At 41.0% G+C, this 18,038-nt stretch overlaps 1 pseudogene; it reads left to right on the top strand.

The window, feature by feature from the left end:
* Positions 1-3,156: 3,156 nt before the first annotated feature.
* Positions 3,157-14,255, top strand: LOC127004270 (juvenile hormone acid O-methyltransferase-like; annotated as a pseudogene).
* The last annotated feature ends 3,783 nt before the right edge of the window (positions 14,256-18,038 follow it).

Raw genomic sequence — 18,038 nt, 5'->3', positions numbered from 1 at the left:
AAAAGAAAATTGTTTATAATAACAGGAAGAGTGGATATGGGACAGAACCCTGGAATATATTAATAGGTTTAGTGGAAGACCAGTGACCAAGTCTACCACAGCAGAGATAGAACAGCCGGAAGGAAACTGGAATAAGGGAACAGAGAAGGATAGAATCCGAAGAGGGCAGTTTTAACCAGACTCTATCACGATATATATAACCTATATATATATATATATATATATATATATATATATATATATATATATATATATATATATATATATATATATATATATATATAAATTCCATAATACTTTCTCTCTCCTCATTTTAAAAACCTTGGTTTAATCACCTTGTTCTCATTAACATCAAAGAATAGAGGCTCTGAAGATACAGAGCCTTCGAACTCCCATAACCATAAGTCTTTACATTCACTTGAATCGTGCCAAATCTATTCTCCGACTTAGCAAAAATATTCGTGATGAAAATGCCAAAACAGCCTTTTTCTAATTCTTCCCGTGACTTCCTGGCATCTAGCCAAAAGCATCTCCTCTCAACTCCACTTTTCATTTTGCCCCTCTCCTTAATCCTGACGGCAGCACTGCCGTTTCATCTATCTCTGGGCTGAACTCTTCTCAAACTTCTCAAAACTCCACTCTGGACGATTCTGGGCATATTCCTCTACTGCATCCCCTCTGGCTCCTTTATGCCTGTTATTAAGATTCTGGAATGATGTTTTCTATGCCTCTCAGCACTCAATCCTCAGAGAGGCTTATGGACCTGATGGAGTGCCTCCTATTGTCCTTAAAACTGTGCTTCCGTGCAGACACCCTGCCTGGATAAACTATTACGACTCTGCCTATCAACATCTACCTTTCCTTCCTGCTGGAAGTATGCCTTCATACAGCCTGTGGCTATGAAGGGTGACCGTTCCAATCCCTGAAACTACCGTCCTATTGCTTTGCTTTCTTGTCTATCTAAAGCTTTTGAATCAATCCTTAACCGGAAGATTCAAAAGCACCTTTCCACTTCTGACCTTCTATCTGATCGCCAGTATGTGTTCCGCAAGGGGGGTTCTACTGGCGATCTCCTTGCCTTCCTAACTGATTCTTGGTCATCCTCTCTTAGCTGTTTCGGTGAAACCTTTGCTATTGCGCTGGACATATCTAAAGCCTTTGATAGGGTCTGGCACAAATCTTTGCTTTCCAAACTACCCTCCTACGGTTTCTATCCTTCTCTCTGTACCTTTATCTCCAGTTTCCTCTTTGACCGTTCTATTTCTGCTGTGGTAAATGGTCATTGTTCTTCCCCTAAACCTATTAATAGTGGTCTTCCGCAGGGTTCTGTCCTATCTCCCACTCTCTTTCTGTTGTTCATTGATGATCTTCTTTCCAAAACGAACTGTCCCATCCATTCTTACGCCGATGACTCTACTCTGCGTTACTGAACTTCTTTTAATAGAAGACCCACCCAACAGGAACTAAATTATTCCAAGCTGAAGGCAGCAGAACGCATAGCCTCAGACCTTACTATTATTTCCGATTGGGGCAAGAAGAACTTGGTGTCCTTCAACGCCTCAAAAACACAGTTTCCCCACCTATCCACTCGACACAATCTTCCAAACAACTATCCCCTATTCTTTGACAACACTCAGCTTTCACCTTCAACACTAAACATCCTCGGTCTATCCTTAACTGAAAATCTCAACTGGAAACTTCATATCTCTTCTCTTACTAAATCAGCTTCCTCGAGGCTGGGCGTTCTGTACCATCTCCGCCAGTTCTTCTCCCCCGCACAGTTCCTATCCATATACAGGGGCCTTGTCCGCCCTCGTATGGAGTATGCCTCTCACGTGGGGGCTCCACTCACACAGTTCTCTTGGGCAGAGTGGAGTCAAAAGCTCTTCGTCTCATCAGCTCTCCTCCTCTTACTGATAGTCTTCTACCTCTTACATTCCGCTGCCAAGTTGCCTCTCTTGCTATCTTCTATCGATATTTTCATGCTGACTGCTCTTCTGAACTTGTTAACTGCATGCCTCTTCCATTCCCGCGGCCTCGCCACACACGACTTTCTACTCAAGCTCATCCCTTTACTGTCCAAATCCCTTACCCAAGAGTTAACCAGCATCTTCACTCTTTCATCCCTCACGCTGGTAAACTCTGGAACGATCTTCCTTCAACTGTATTTCCTCCTGCCTACGACTTGAACTCTTTCAAAAGGAGGGTATCAGGACACCTCTCCTCCCGAAATTGACCTATCTTTCGGCCACTCCTCTAACTCTTTAGGAGAAGTGACTAGCGGCATTTTCACATTTGTTACCTTTTTTTATGCCCTTGAACTGACTGCTGTAAAAAATATATATATATATATATATATATATATATATATATATATATATATATATATATATATATATATATATATATATTGATGTCGGGAGGGCTTTGCTTCAACAGCTCGCCGGATAGGCGGGCAACACTATCGCGCCTCTCTACCATTCACCCCCACACACTGCACATTATATATATATATATATATATATATATATATATATATATATATATATATATATATATATATATATATTTTTTTTTACAGCAAAGGAGACAGTTCAAGGGCACACAAAAAAAGAAACATTAATAAAAAAGCCCGCTACTCGCTGCTCTAAAAAAGAATCCAAAAGGGTGGCCGAAAGATAAGTCAGTTTCGGGAGGAGAGGTGTCCTGATACCCTCCTCTTGAAAGAGTTCAAGTCGTAGGCAGGAGGAAATACAGATGAAGGAAGAATTGTTGAAGTTTACCAACGTGAGGATGAAAGAAGTGAAGATGCTGGTTAACTCTTACATGAAAATTTGGACAGTATAAGGATGAGCATGAGTAGAAAATTAGTGCAGCAGGGGCCATGAGGAGGAGGGCATGCAGTTAGCAAGTTCAGAAGAGCGATCAGCATGCGATATCGATAGAAGAGATAGAAAGAAGGCAACAGTGGGCAAAAGATTTAAGAGGTAGAAGACTATCAGTATGAGAGGAGAGCTGATGGGCAGAGCCTGCCTCCACTTTCTGTCAGGAGAGCTGTGGGTAGACCCCCACACGGGTCTCCATACAGAGGCGGACAAGGCCTGTATATGGACAACAGCTGTGCAGGGAGAAGAACTGGCGGAGACAGTGCAAGACATGACCTCCAGGGAGCTGGGTTAGTAGAGATGAGATATGAGTTTCAGTTGAAGTTTTGAGTTAAGGATAGACCGAGGGATGTTTAGTGTTGGGGAAGGTGATAGCTAGGTGTTGTCTGTAAAGGAATGAGGGATAGTTGTTTGGAAGGGGTGGCCAACAGGCTGGATAGGTCAAGGCATGTTTTGAGGCGTTGAGAGGACACCAGGTTCTTAACACAATCAGGAAATAATGAAGGCGGAGTCTGAGAGGCTAAGCGTTCTGCAGCCTCCAGCCTTGAGTCGTTAGTTCCCTGAATGGTGGGTCTTCTATTAAAAAGAGAGTTGAATAATGCAGAGTGGAATCATCGGCGTGAATGGATAGAGGACAGGTTGGGCAGAAAGAAAGATCATCAATGAACCATGAAAAAAGAAGTGGGAGATAAGACCAGAACCCTGTGAGACACACCATTAATAGATTTAGGGAAGAACAGTGACCGTCTACCACAGCAGAGAAATAGACAGTCAGAAAGAAACTGAGATGAGGTACAGAGAGAGGATAGAAACCGTGGGAGAGGTGGTTGAAAGCAGGTGCAGACCTATGGCTTTGATGTCCAGCGCAATAGCAAGGGTTCACCGAAACAGCTAAGAGAAGGGATGACCAAAGGTGATTCTGAGAAGGCTGAGAGATCACCAGTAGAACGCCTTGCAGGAACCCATACCCCAGCGATCAGATAGAAAGGTCAGAAGTGGAAAAGTGCTTTGAATCTTACAGTTAAGTTGATTCAAAGCTTGAATGAACAAGAAGAGTAAAGCAATAGGACAGTAGTTTGAGGGATTGGAGCAGTCACCTTCTTAGGTACAGGCGTGAGAGCATGCTTCAACAAGAAGGAAAGGTAGATGTTGACAGGCAGAGCCAGAAAGAGTTTGTGTGGTGACAGCACGGAGGCTGATTTTAAGGACAATAGGGAGGCACTCCATCAGGTCATAAGCCTTCATGAGGATTCAGAGGCCAGAGAGGGCATAGAAAACATCATTTTGAAGAATCTTTATAACAGCGCATAAAGAGTCAGAGGGGATGAGTAGGAGGAATATGCCCAGAATCGTCAGAAGTGGAGTTTTAGAAAAAGTTTGAGGAAGAAAGTTCAGCCTTAGAGATAGATGAGACGGCAGTGTTGCCAGAAACGTCAGGACTGAGAGTGGAGAGAGGAAAGATGAAGAAGTGAAGTTGGAGGATGTTTTTAGCTAGAATTGCCAGGAAGTCACAGGAAGAGAGTTAGAGAAAGCAAGGTTTGACATTTTTTCCTATTAATGAAAAATTTTTTTGGTTAGTCGGAGAATAGATTTGGCACGATTTCGGGCAGGAAATGTAAAGTTCATAATTAGCATTAGTTTGAAGGCTCTGGTATCTTTTGTGAGCTACCTCTCTATCATTGACAGCACGAGAACAAACGCAGTGTAAACCAGAAGGCTCTTTTAGCGTGAGGAGTAGAGAAAGAACGAGAATGTATGCCTCCATTCCAAGAGACAATCACACCTCTGTGATGCGCTGAAGCACTTACACCAGAGTCTCTATCCTGGAAGCAATAATCATTCCACGGGAAATCGGAAAAGTACATCTCAGGTCGATCCCTCACCGAGCTGAAACAAAATCACCAGAAGCATCGCGCTTACTCTTCGGTGGGTCCAGAGGAATTAGCCAGGAGAACGATAGGACAGGATGGAGAAATAAGATTGTGATCGGAGGAGCCCAACAGAGAACAGTTTGACATAATAAGCATATATATATATATATATATATATATATATATATATATATATATATATATATATATATATATATATATATATATATATATATATATATATATATATCAGGAAACTGATGGCTAGTGGTTATACCAGACCCGCATTCATACGTTGTGGATGATGCAGGTCCAATCCGCTGCTGAACCTGGGATTTTCAGTCACCGCCGAGTGGCCTAAGACCTACATGCTCTGCGAAGGCCATCATGCGGAATCTGAGAAGCTGGCCAGAGTGAAGTGTGTGAGCTCCAGGGGGCAGCATGAGCCAATAATAATGGCTCACACTATAAAGCAGTGTCTGCGCCATGACGGGCTCGGTCCAGCAATCAGGCCGTTAAGGAAAAGTACTGGTATAGGCCATATATAAAATATATATATATATATATATATATATATATATATATATATATATATATATATATATATAATATATCACTCTCCTCTTCTATATATAAAATCGTAGCCTAGCCCAATATCAGTACAGTGAAATACCCATACCAAGTTTGCATTTTAGTACTCAACCTTTGTCTCTTCTCTAGCTGCATAATGTTTTAGCTTTATCTCGTAAAATCTTATCCTTCTGCCATCTACATTAAGTTAAAATATTGAGAAAACTATTTATACTTAATGCATTATTTGAAAACTCTTACCCAGGTGTTTCCCTCTACTGCCTACACTGGGTTAAGGATCAAAGAAAGGTGTTTGAAGCAACATTTACCAGTTGCTTCAGCCCGGAGGAGAAACTCTGTGGGTTTCCTCCTTGCACGTAATCCTTTGTTTACCATGTACGAGAATGTATAGAGCATGAAGGACCGCTGGCAACCTACATGCAGGTAAATTCATTCTCTCCTGTCCACCTAACTAATTTAGAGATGTTTTTTCTTCTTTCACAGTAAAAAAAAGAGTCAGTTTGAAGCTTCAGGAATTATATGAGATATTTTAATTTTTTAAATCCCACAAGCTTACAGATTTATTCCAAGATGCTGGAAATGGCAGATCTCGACTCTTATCCATTGACTTCCTTCCAGCTTTTGACAAAGTAGCAATGCAAAACAATGTTGCGTCTCATCAAAAAATCTTATGGCGGACTGGTTTGGCCCATAGCGTTGTCGATAGCTTGTGCACAGGGGACACAGATGCGAATCTTCACGTCACTTGTGCTCCTTGCCCCTCTCTGTGAATGTGAGACATGGACGCTAAATAGTGACTTGCACAATAAACTGATGTCTTTGGAAATATGTGCCTCTACAGATTCTGTGATATCGCTGGCATGACTTTCTGTTAAATCGGCGATTACTCCCTTTCGTCAGGGATCTGAGCTCAAAAGCTCAATAAAACAGGTTAGGGAACCTGACATGGCATGCTATACTTTCTTTGTTTTTTATTAGTTTTGAACTTTAAAAGGTCCCCTGAATGAGAGGTTTGCTCTGCCGGAAACCTTGCGTAAAAAAAATATGGCCAGTTTTTATGCAACCTTTATTTTTTACCGAAAATAAGAAAGCGAATTTTTTATAATTCCTTATTGTGTTGTGTATTGGGCTCTCAGTAAATGCATCCCGGACACACATCACATTTGTTGACAACATCAAGTTCAGAAATACACTTACAAAACCTTTCTCAATTTTTCATTTTTTCATTATTTTCATATGTACTTTACTAATAATCAACCATGCCCCGAATTAAGACATCATCAAATATGACATTCTTTTCAATAAACATTATCTTGAAAATCAAACCAAAATCAAAGACTCAGGGATATTTTTAATACCTTTACACTCTTAATCGAACATCATGGGCGAGAATTCATTGTAATTCGAACAGAACCTTGTCCCCAAAGAAAATACCTAAATGAACAATGCATGACTAGCCAACAAAACAATGGTTATTGCACAGATGAATTTGGATATATCAGTCGGCAGTATCTACACACACACAAAAAAAAAAAAATAAATAAATAAACTTTTAATGGAATACCGATAACTGATCACACAAAGAAGAAAAAAAATCACATGAAATAATATACACAATAAATTGCATTTAATAACTGTCAACAGAATCTGTAATATTGATTGAGAATAACTTGCAATGAACAAAATAGCTTAGAATGTGTAATGCATGTCACTGTCTTCGAGTGCGAGCTCAATCCTTGAACATTTGTTGGGATCCCCAGTACAGAAACATTTTATTTATTTATTTTTTTTTTACAGCTAAAATAAGGGCGTAAAGAAAAAAAGAAAAAAAAAGCCCGCTACTTACTGCTCCTGAATAGAGGTCAAAGGAGTGACCAAAAAGAGAGGTCAATTTCAGGAGGAGAGGTGTCCTGATACCCTCCTCCTGAAAGAGTTCAAGTCGTAGGTAGGAGGAAATACAGATGAAGGAAGATTATTCCAGAGTTTACCAGCGTGAGGGATGAAAGTGAAGATGCTGGTTGACTCTTGCATAAGGGGTTTGGACAGTATAGGGATCAGCATGAGTAGAAACTCGTGTGCAGCGAGGCCGCGGGAGGGGGGGAGGCATGCAGTTAGCAAGTTCAGAAGAGCAGTCAGCATGAAAATATCGATAGAAGATAGAAAAAGAGGCAACATGGCGACGGAATTTAAGAGGTAGCAAACTTTCAGTATGAGGAGGAGAGCTGATAAGACGAAGAGCCTTAGACTCCACTCTGTCCAAGAGAGCTGTGTGAGTGGTGCCCTCCCACACATGAAATGCATATTCCATACGAGGGCGGACAAGTCCCCTGTAGATGGATAGCAACAGTGCAGGGGAAAAGAACTTGCGAAGACGGCACAGAACGGTCAGCCTTGAGGAAGCTGATTTAGTAAGAGAAGAGATATGAAGTTTCCAGTTGAGATTTTGAGTTAAGGATAGACCGAGGATGTTTAGTGTTGAGGAAGGTGATAGCTGAGTGTTTTCAAAGAATAGGGGATAGTTGTTTGGAAGATTGTGTCGAGTGGATAGGTGGAGAAACTGTGTTTTTGAGGCGTTCAAGGAACACCAGGTTCCTCTTATTCCCAATCAAATAATAGTAAAGTCTGAGTCCTAAGCGTTCTGTTGCCTCCAGCCTTGGAATCGTTAAGTTCCACTCGTAGGTGGGTCTTCTATTAAAAGAAGTTGAGTAATGCAGAGTGGAGTCATCGGCGTAAGAATGGATAGGACAGTTCGTTTTGGAAAGAAGATCATCAATGAACAACAGAAAGAGAGTGGGAGATAGGACAGAACCCTGTGGTACACCACTGTTAATAGGTTTAGGGGAAGAACAGTGACCGTCTACCACAGGAGAAATAGAACGGCCAGAGAGGAAACTGGAGATAAAGGTACAGAGAGAAGGATAGAAACCGTAGGAGGGAAGTTTGGACCCTATCAAAAGCTTTTGATATGTCCAGCGCAGTAGCAAAGGTTTCACCGAAACGGCTAAGAGAGGATGACCAAGAGTCAGTTAGGAAGGCAAGGAGATCACCAGTAGAACGCCCCTTGCGGAACCCATACTGGCGATCAGATAGAAGGTCAGAAGTGGAAAGGTGCTTTTGAATCTTTCGGTTAAGGATTGATTCAAAAGCTTTAGATAGACAAGAAAGTAAAGCTTTAGGACGGTAGTTTGAGGGATTGGAACGGTCACTCACACTTCACATTGGCTCGAGCACAGGGACATCCTCGGGCACACATCCCTTTTTTTTTGCAGTGACAGCATTTCTGTCGTTTGAATTCTTCAGGTTTTGCCTCCTTCAGCATCATGGTTGCCACCAGTTTGCCACCGATAAGCTCTCTGCCAATGACAGTGGCAACAAGGTAGGTTGGCTGAAACATGTGTGCTCGCTTGCATACAGCCAACTGATGCAGGGCTCGGCGAAGGTGTAACCGGAAGGTATCTTCTGTAGATGTCAATATGTCCTCCCGTGCTGGAAAATACTGGGGGACACCCATGTGCACGCGACCAGCTGTGTACACGGATCCGTGTTCATAGAGATTCGCCCTTTTCATTGTAAACAAAAGGGGACTGCCAGGAACAGAGGGCAGCCAGGAACACACTGCGACACCGGGACTGGCGGGGTATTTATTCAGGAACCGAGTACCGGTACCAGCAATACCTCGCCAGGGCTGGCGCCTGGCACTGACGGTACCGGTACACAGTGCCGGCAAGAATCAATTCTTGAAATCGATTCCATGCCGCGCAGTTTCAATTGTCTCCTCCCTCTCGCCTCCATTATGGTATTAACTTATCTATTGATAATTCTTCACCCCCAGTTTTTTTAAGGTTTGCTTAGATATGCTGTTATTGTTATTGGACTATGAGTCCATCCATAATAACTATATATGCTGTTTTTTTTCGAAAAAGTAATTATTCACTTTTGTTGTGTATGTTTGCAACAATAAACCATCAAGCAATCAATCACTTTATTCAGAGGAGAGAGAGAGAGAGAGAGTGTATATTCCGAATAAGAATGGAACAAGTCACCGAAAGACTGCCGCAGTCAATCAGCAGCCACCGTGTTCTTGACCTTAGCCAGCCAGGAACCAGGGAGAACACACACACACACACACACACACACACACACACACAGCCAAAGAATAGCTGCGCTGCTTTTGCCATCAGCCAATCAGGTTGCAGGAGGGATTCAGTCACTGAGGGGCCGATTTAACCTATTAGAGGAGGGACCCACACTTACGTCTGCGCTATCTTGCTGCTGTACTTGAGTTTTTGTGTTTATTTTACCATTTTTTTACGCCTACAAGTTTCCCAGTCATGTTATTGTATTTATTTTACCATCTTTACGCCTGTTTCCAAGGATTTTTTTTTTTTTTTTTGTGTGTGTGGGAGGGGGGGATTGACTTGCCACAATGCCTCAAGGAGTGGCTCATTATTACGTATAAAAAAAATTGTATTAATTATGTTAAAAAAGATTCTATTTTATTAAGCCTTTTTTGAAAATTGCCTGCATTCCAGAATTCGGGCATTTATATTTTCTTTAGCTCTTCTTGACCTTTAAACTCAAAATTGGATTGATCGCTTTTTCGGACCAGGAAAATTATGTCTGATGAACTTTTATCCTTCTTCTCATGTTCCTAGGACGTGAGCAACTTCGTGTCGGTGTTCCAGCACAAGAACGATCCACTTAAATAATGGCTGACCTGGCCGAGGAGGTTGGCTTTGAGGTGCTGTCCTGCGAGGCGCCGACATTTGAATTTGTCTTCGAAAACATAAACTACTTGAAGAGTAAGGGACTACACGTGTAATTCACCATGCTCATGCTCTGGACTCGTGATCCCCAGCCAGTTCCCTTCCTATATTTGCTTTGGAGCTCTGGTGACGGTTACACTTCAACATTTCACCCATTAGTGTTCTGTGGAGGAAATCATATTCTTCTATTACAATGTCTAAGGATATCACAGGTCAAAGAGAATCAGGTGCTCCTATATAAATTTCGTTCATCCCTTATGTAGATATTGAAAAATCACTGTGGCCCAGACGCCCCTGTCCACCCAGCAGTGAATGGGTACCAGGTATTAATCAGGGGTTGTGTCCCGTCATCTGGGATCTGTTCCCTTCTCCTATAATTCCTTCCCCTTCTGTGTCTCTCCGTCATAATTTTTATGACCACAGATGTTGCGCCGACTAAACGAAACTTTCCAACTTTTCCAAACTGTGGGCCAGATGGCTATTAGTTTTTATTTCATGAATTATTCTTGTATATAAATAAATATTTGAAACAGTAAATGAATACCTTTCTTCATTTAGGCGGCCGTGTGAACTCCTAACGTCTCAGTCATGGACACATTGTCACTGGAATAAAACAAATACGTGGAACACTAATTTAACTTTTATGGATATATGATTTTTCTACCTTTACAAGCACCACTGCCCATGAAATATTCTCCACCCATTCATCCATTCACCCTTCGAAATATCTCGTCCACCTCAAGATGAACAGCCAACCCAATTGTATAGCAATGGGGTATATTCATCCTTACCAGGTGTCACCACCGACTATGTCTTTGGGCTCACTAAGCTTGAACTATTCTTTCAATATCGTATATTACCTGTGTTTCTCTAGAACTTGTAACAATTACACTTCATTACAATAAGTGATACTATTGTTAAAAAAATGTAGTCGATAATTTTCGTCGTTTATTTATTGGTAAACGAGAGAAAATAAATTACCATTGCAAGGTTCTCCTCATTAAAAATCTTTTTTGCATGAAAGCCCTGCAAAACCATCCAGAATTGGACATTTAAAAAAATTCTACGTATAGTACAATATTTGCTGAGTATCTGCTCTGGGTGTATCAGTCTCGCCTTCGACAAAATTTATGAAAAACATTAGGGCGTTAAGCATCTCGACAGAAAGCGTAACATAAATTGTTTGATCTCCGTGGGGGACATTGGCTTCCACTTCCTTAGTTACACTCCGCCCTCAACCTCTGGCCTTAAACGTCATTACCTTTAACCTGCCCACCCCCCTGGTAGCAGCAGGCGTCCACCCAAGGTCTTGGTTCACCCCACACAATAACCGGCAGTCAGTTGAGGGCGTGGTGTTACATTCTGGAAGCGGAATCCAGGAACATCGCGGAGACACAAACACTTGGCAGTCCTTGTGTTGGAGGTTGGGGTTTGGCGACGTGCTTGACGCCCTAATGTTTTTTTTTTTATAAATTTCGTCGAAGGCCAGACTGATACACCCCGCAGATACTCAGAAAGTATTGTAATGTAAATAAAAAAAAATTTTGTTCAATTCTGTTTGATTTTGTAGGCCTTTCATTCAAGAAAGATTTTCAATGAGGAGAAATTTGCAACGGTCATATATTTTCTTTCGTTTACCAATAAATATAACAACGAGAATGATCAACTACATTTTTGTCAACAAAAGTATCACTTATTGTATTGAAATGTAATTGTTACAAGTCCTAGGGAAACACAGGTAATTTACGATAATTGATAGAATAGTTCAAGCTTCGTGGGCCCAAAGACGTGGTCGGTGGTGACACCCGTTGGCTGGTAACTCTGAATATACCCCATTGTCTAAACGAAGACAAGAACACGAAAAAATCAATAATCATATTTTCAGACGCCATCAAGGCCGTGAACCCATTCCTGAAGCGTGTGCCTTGTGAAGAGCAGGATGCCTTTCTCTTGGACTGCCTTGATGAGCTGGCTCGCCTTAAGACACAACGCAGCGATGGTAAAATGGTTGCCCGCTACTCACTCATGGTGGCTCACTTGCACCGCGTCGAGTGATGGATAGCGTGCTGGTAAAAGACTGGTCATATTTCCCTTATAACAGTTTATCCATCCTGACATCCTCCCCCTCCCCGCCCCCATGACTGATCCCTGTGAAAATATTCCCCTTGCGACATTCGCCCCTGACAGATTCCCTTTTAGACATTTCCCTTCATGATATATAATTCCTTCCTCTCGGACAGATTCCTCATAGACATTTTCCCTCTGACAGATTCCCCCTTGGATATATTCTGGTCCAGAGATTCATCCCGTTGTAGATTCCATCCTGGACATTTTCCTCTGTCATACACCACGTTACCGATTCCACCATAGATATTTCCGTCTAAACATTTCCTCCAGGAGACTTTAACTCCCGTAAAGTATGAAGTGGATATGTCTATATGTCTATATGGATATGTTCAACGGAGAAAAATTAATGCGGGAAATTTTCAAGGAAGAAATGCTGGATTGGTCAATGATGAAATGTTCATGGGAGAAATTAATTTAGTGGGAATTTTTAAGGGGAGAAAAGGTCTAGGGGATAATTGTCATGGGGGAATGTCTGGAAAGAGAAATATCTATGGAGAGGTAAAGCAGTGTCCCGGGGAGAGAAGGTCCGGAGAGGTAAATGTCCTACATTAGTGTAGCAATAGTGTAGCCCTGAGATGGTTGTGTGGAAAATTCCCAATGATTGATGAGTGTCCTAGGTGTTGATGTGCCTTCAAATGTTACGTGATAATGTCTCCTTAAATGTTTTCTAATAAGGTACCCGGGAATTTTATGTGATGGTGTCCCTATAGATGTTTGTTGTAGAAGTAATGTAACGGTGTCCCTGATATTATTTTGCGATAGTGTTCCTTTAAATGTTATGTGATGGTGTACATGGGAATATGTGATGGTGTACCTGGGAATGGCATATAATGGGGTCTCTGGAAATGTTGTGTGATAGTATTGCGGAGATGGAAATGTCACATGGTGGTGTCCCCGGAAATGAGATGTTATAGTGTCCCAAAGTGGTTGCTATGTTATCCCTGAGACGGTTTTCCTAATTAAGTTATGTAATGGTTTCACTGATAATGCTATGAGATGGTATCACTAACAGTCGTATGTGATAGTGTTTCTAATAATGTCATATTATGGTATTCCTGGCGATATTATGTGATGATGTACCTGATGGTATATTAGTGCATTTCTGGGGACGGTATGTTATGGTATTCCCAGTGAGATTCCGTAATAGTTATGTTATACGTACATGGCTTTCCTAACGTTGTGTGATCGTGTCCTCATGGATGATGAATATCAATACCCCATGTCCAATGGTAATGTCTGATGATTGCGTGTTGAAGTAATTCGGAAATGAGAATGAGAATGTCTTGTAAAGGTGACCCCAGTGATATTATGTGAGAAAGTATTAACCTCTTGTCATTCAATTTGCCCTGTATTTAGTGATTGTGTATAAACTCCTAGGTTTAAGTCATGCTGGTTTTGTTGTGGTGAGGTTATCTGATCAAGTTTTTGGTTATGATCCTTCGGATTTGGGTATGTTTTCTCAAGTGATCCTTTTCCTAGTAGTGATGGCTCTAATATATATTTCTCCTCTATCTCGGCACTCTATGTTTATTGGCTAATCATGGAAGTTTTAAATGTATTTTTTTCTTTGTACATGACTTTTTTTCGCTGTGATAACGATGCGATAATAATGTGACGTCATAACTTCAACTAATTGCGATTGGTTGACTCGAAATGAGACTAATGCCTTGAAACTGGCACGTAATTGACTAATATTCCTATATGGTGTCGAACATAAGAAAGTTCAGAAATCTGCGTCCATGATATGGGGAGTCTATATTGAGACCCTAACGATTCTTTCACTGTTTTCAGTGTTGACAACGGGGTTCCATATGCGCGCCTTGAGATTGCGAGTATTATTTGTCGCTTTATTAACACGCAATGTAAACAAAAAAAAGTAGACTTTTTTTTTTTTATATGTAATAACGTAACTCAAATAAGTTGGCTCAATTCGTATTGGAATTACGCAATACTCCTTTTACGCGATCTATTTACGAATCAATTTTTTGTCTGAATCGAGAGCTAGATGTAGTTAAATTTCCTAAAACCATGTCCTATTCACGTTTTTTTTTAGCATCCTGGAGATACATTACTTCAGTACGACTAAATGTGATGCCGATAATCTACATATAATGCTTCATTTTGGTATATTTAATCGCTGTCTTAATGCTAACTTCTCTTTTAAATCCAGTAATAGGGATTCCTCCTCTCCTCTGGTAGTCTTGATGATATAAAAAGTTCTGCTTAGGCTAATCCATTGCTGTCAAACTTCCAAATGCAAAAGTTAATAGCAATCTTTATTGTTTCATTCTCTTCACTGGTATGCGCCTGCGCCTACTTGGTGCAGTGGTTAGTATGACTAGCTACGAATCCTAAGGCCCGGGTTCAAATCCCAGTCAGGGCAGTCATCGTGCAGCCCACCCAGCTGTTCATCCTTCCTTTCCTGCTGGTCGAAAAATGAGTACCTGGGGAAACCTGGGGAAGGTAAACAGTGGTAACCCGGATGTCACACCGGCCCTGAGTAATGTAGTAATGGGTTCTCAACAACCACTGGCTCAAGGGCCAACACGACGGATACGGGCACCGAGGCGACGCGCAGCTTACCGTATGCCCCCAATTTAATCTTTTGCCTTCAAGGGTATACTCTCAAATAACCTTTCTTCATATATCTTATCCTACCTATTTTTTAACTCTCTCAAGAGTGGAGTATTTATAGACCTCTATAACTAAAACTGATAATATTGACGGTCCTTAAGGTTATGATTTAGGTTTGGTTTCTTTGTTTGTCTCCAAGCAAAAAATATGCAAAAAAATATTTGTCCTTTTTCTTATGAAATTTCATGGACATAGGGTGAAAAAAATTCAATATAAGTTTGGGAAAACTCAGATAAAAACTGCCTGCAAGATGACGATCAAAGGATAAGAAAATCACTCAGTGATAGAGAACAACGGAAAAAAAAAATTATATAAATAGAAAAATATATCTGGGCTTTGAAGCCATCTAGGTGTACCGACGCAGTTGGGAGGTATTCCTGCCCAGGCCATGAGCACCTACAGCTGATACAGGAGTGCCTCGGGAGGTCGTACGACCTAAACCAGGTATTTGGTTTCCTGTTTCCCGAAGGAGCGGGCCAGCCCAATTTTTTTTCCAAAAGGTGGACCAACAAATGATGAGGTTTAAGGAGATATCCGGATCTTAATATGGAACCTTTTGAGAGAGGATCGATGCTCAGTCATCGCAGAAGTTTGTGGTCTCCAAATATTCTTGTCTTTTTGGGGGGTGAGGGGAAAGGGGGGAACCAACCTGTTGTGGATTTTTTTTTTTTTTTTGTATGTGTATCATATTGCTTTGCATTTAACGTGCCTCCTTAAAAAGGGAACTCTGCTACTATCGTTCCCTCAGACTATGTGCAATGAGCTAGATTAATGAAGCGTGGCAAATGACAGTAATTTCCTTTTCAGACTGTCTTTTTGGGTGTTATTTCGTTACAGGTCACTCAAAACAATAGTCTGAACCCTACTGTGATTACTCACCACCGTCCTGTGACGTCTGACGTACATGATAGCCTTCGTAAATCAATTATTATAATTTAGTAATGACCGTCGTGCGTGGTCGTGCTTAATACCTCCGATTACCTCGCCGCCATGTTTGACACCGCCGCTGATTGGATAGTTGTTCTTTTTTACCAGTATTTATTTCTGTGCTCATGTCCAAGTTAGGATACTGAATGTAGCTACTATGATATTTTTCTAGGGATGTTATATTTAGGGAAGGTGAGGTTAGTTTGATTAAGATTAGTTTACATTTAATTACGTGGCGACGGGAATGAAACTACTTTTTTACGGTGATAGGTTTTTAGATGTAGGTGAGGTCTGTTTATGCTACTTATACATAAAAGGTTAGGTAAAGTTAAGTTAGGTGGTTTAGGTAAGGTTAGGCTAGGTAGGTTAAGCAAGGTTAGATTAAAATTAGGTTAGATTAGTTTATATAGTCCTCAAGACTTGAGCAATGATGGGTAAAGAAATAAATAGCCGAGTTTGTAGTCGATAAAGAACCTTTCCCTAATTTTGTTTGGGCGCGATTTTTAAGCGTCGGGGCTCACTCCTGCCATGGCTGACTGTGTGCTGGATGTGACACAGCAGGTGTGCAATTATTGTACTTTTTTTTAAGAAGTACTTGAAAAAAACTCCGGTGCCATATCGTATAATCGACATAATGGTGTGCTCTCCAGAGAAGTGTTGTTCAGTACGTGTAACATCCCATGTCTCTAAATGGAGGATAAGCATTTATTGTACTCTGGATTTTATACAGTAATTAAAAGAATCAAGAGAAGGAATCGTGCAAGTTTTGTGTGTCTGATTACAAGGGAAGTTTTTTGGATAAAGTTCGTCATGAGCCGCGGAAAATTTTATTGTACACCAATCACTGGTTTGAAAAACAATGGAACCACGATATCGTCATCAACAAACAAGGTATCACTCGTGAAACTAGCTTGAACTGGAAGAGCCATTGTTCAGCGGTGGCAGAGTTGTGGCTTGGTAACCATAGCCCATCGGAAGTGACGGTGTCATCGTGGAAATTGACGTGACTGTTCGGGAGGAGGAAATATGAGGTCACTGAGCAATATCTGAGCTTTTGGAGAAACTGAGCGGGTGTCCTAAAACTATTTGTGGGTCCCCTTCTTGCCCCTCTGGCTGAAAAGAGGGATTAAAATTCTCTTATCCCTCTAATTAAGAAATACTTTCGCCCAGGCTCAGTAGTGATGAGTGACGGCTGGGGTGCGTACCGCACCTTTAGTGAACACAGGTACACGCATCACTTTGTAAATCATTTAGAAAACTTCGCCGATCCCCAAAATCCCGCGGTCCACACTCAAAATACTGAACATAGCGGATCATAAAATAGTTGGTGGACTGGAATGCGTGCAGAATATTTTAAACAATATATCCTTTGACCGATATCTCTTCACCACTTCAAGCGACTCGCGTTTATCCGCCTTATGCTGGGCGGTGCGATGTAGACAATGCCTCCGAAACTGCTGTCATGGTTCACGTCGCTTTCACGTGGGCCTCACGCTTGTCCTCACTTTCTTCCACCAGTAATAAAAAAAGTACTACATTAACTAAGTTCCTACGTTTGAGCATCTCCATGAATTAAATAATTATATTTCTAATAGGCTTTAATGTGTTGTATGTAGTCTGGCTGCCGTGTCTCGTAAACAGTCGTTTCTGAGGAGGGAGAGTCAAAAAATAGCGATTTGCGAGGGAAATGATTACGATTTCTTTAAAAAGCTCATCAAAATATATTAGAAAATAGCAGCCTCCTCCGTGAAATCCTTGAGTGACCTTTGTCGTACATTTATATCTTTTTGAATGCAGGTAGCTCGTGATTGACGCGACAGTTGCGTTGATAAAGCGACCATATAAAGTGTGTTTTACTTAAATCATTAATTATTTTTGCCCATCAGAATACCTGTTAAACCAAGTGGTTCATTTAATGTTATTGTAATAAATATGTGCAAAAAACTGAAATATTGTTCTAATACAAGTGACCGAAATGTTGAATGATTTCCAATTAAGAATCTAATTTAATTCGTAATCGGAAATTAATCAATTGCTCTCTCTCTCTCTCTCTCTCTCTCTCTCTCTCTCTCTCTCTCTCTCTCTCTCTCTCTCTCTCTCTCTCTTACCGATTAACAGTTCATGCAACCAGATCCGAATCTCTTAAATCTCATCACTCGTTGGTAGTCATAAGGTCTACCATTCAGTAATTTTTTAGGCTGGACGAAGTACTCACGATTTTGTCCGGTACCACTTCC

Source organism: Eriocheir sinensis, chromosome 27, assembly GCF_024679095.1.
Source record: "Eriocheir sinensis breed Jianghai 21 chromosome 27, ASM2467909v1, whole genome shotgun sequence".
Classification (NCBI taxonomy): Eukaryota; Metazoa; Arthropoda; class Malacostraca; order Decapoda; family Varunidae; genus Eriocheir; species Eriocheir sinensis.
Note: the sequence above shows the minus strand (reverse complement) of the source record. Positions and strands in the feature narration are given on the sequence as shown.